The sequence below is a fragment of the Solanum tuberosum genome, unplaced genomic scaffold (assembly GCF_000226075.1).
Source record: "Solanum tuberosum cultivar DM 1-3 516 R44 unplaced genomic scaffold, SolTub_3.0 scf01088, whole genome shotgun sequence".
Lineage (NCBI taxonomy): Eukaryota > Viridiplantae > Streptophyta > Magnoliopsida > Solanales > Solanaceae > Solanum > Solanum tuberosum.
This window is the reverse complement of record NW_006240031.1, coordinates 5,177-6,449: the sequence shown is the minus strand read 5'-3', so window position 1 is coordinate 6,449 and position 1,273 is coordinate 5,177.

The following is a 1,273-nucleotide window of genomic DNA, read 5'->3' as shown; positions in this document are numbered from 1 at the left end:
GCGATGATCTCCGAGTGCCGGTCCCGCCCAGGGTGTAGGCTCGGGGCGTGACAGATACAGAATGTGAAGTTTTGCGTAGCCTTCGCCATAGGAATCTCGTGAAAGTCATCACTAGTTGTTCCAACCTTGATTTTAAGGCTTTAGTGCTCGAGTATATGCCTAATGGAAGTCTTGACAAGTATTTGTATTCACACAACTACTTCCTAGACATCAGGCAGAGACTAAGCATTATGATAGATGTGGCATGTTCGTTGGAATATCTCCATCATGGATGCTCCTATCCCGTGATTCATTGTGATATAAAACCTAGTAACGTCTTGCTTGGATGAGGATATGGTTGCCCACCTAAGCGACTTTGGTATTTCAAAACTGCTTGGTGAAGATAAGAGTGATTTATACACAAAAACCTTAGCAACATTTGGTTATATTGCATCGGGTACGTCTCTTTGTTTTTGCTAATTTGAACATTGATTTTTCGTCTTTTTTTTTTTCCAATCAAGAAAGTATACTGCATCTTTAAATTAATTATTTGACTGTAGAGTATGGATTGGTGTCAGTAAAATGCGATGTCTATAGTTACGGGATTATGTTGCTGGAAACATTTACTAGGAGAAAGCCTAGTGATTTTGAGGGAGATCTTAACTTGAAGCAATGGGTGAGTTATTCACTCCCAGAGGCAGTAATGGATGTTATAGATGCCAACTTGGTAACACCAATGGATAATCGCTTACAGAAGAAGCTAGATGTTGTGTCTTCAATCATGAAAGTGGCATTAGATTGTTGTACTGAATCTCCGGCAAGAAGGACAAACATGAAAGATGTTGTAGGGATGCTACAGAAGATCAAGATTCAACTTCTTGCACGCTGAGCATGTTCTTGGAATATCTTGTTCCAAATTGATCACTTTTCTGTTTTGTTTTAGCACTTGATTTGTGCATGATTCTGTTTTCAGAAATGCTAGTTGGTTGCAATAAATGTCACTGTTTCCTCTTGATAGTTATTAGTGTTGCAAAAGTCGAATGAACTATATGACTATAAATAGGCAAATCATATAGTAAATGTAACTTGCCTAAGAGGACATGTAACATCAACACAACAAACAAAAACAACAATGACAAAAAATGCTATGATTATAAAGCCTACATGATTAAAAGAAAAAATGAAAGAACAACTGTTGAAGGGACTTTAAATGCCTTATCTATTCGGACTTTTGACTGGATTGATGAAATTTGAATGGCCACCCAATCCCATCCGGAAATGCTTACCATTAAAC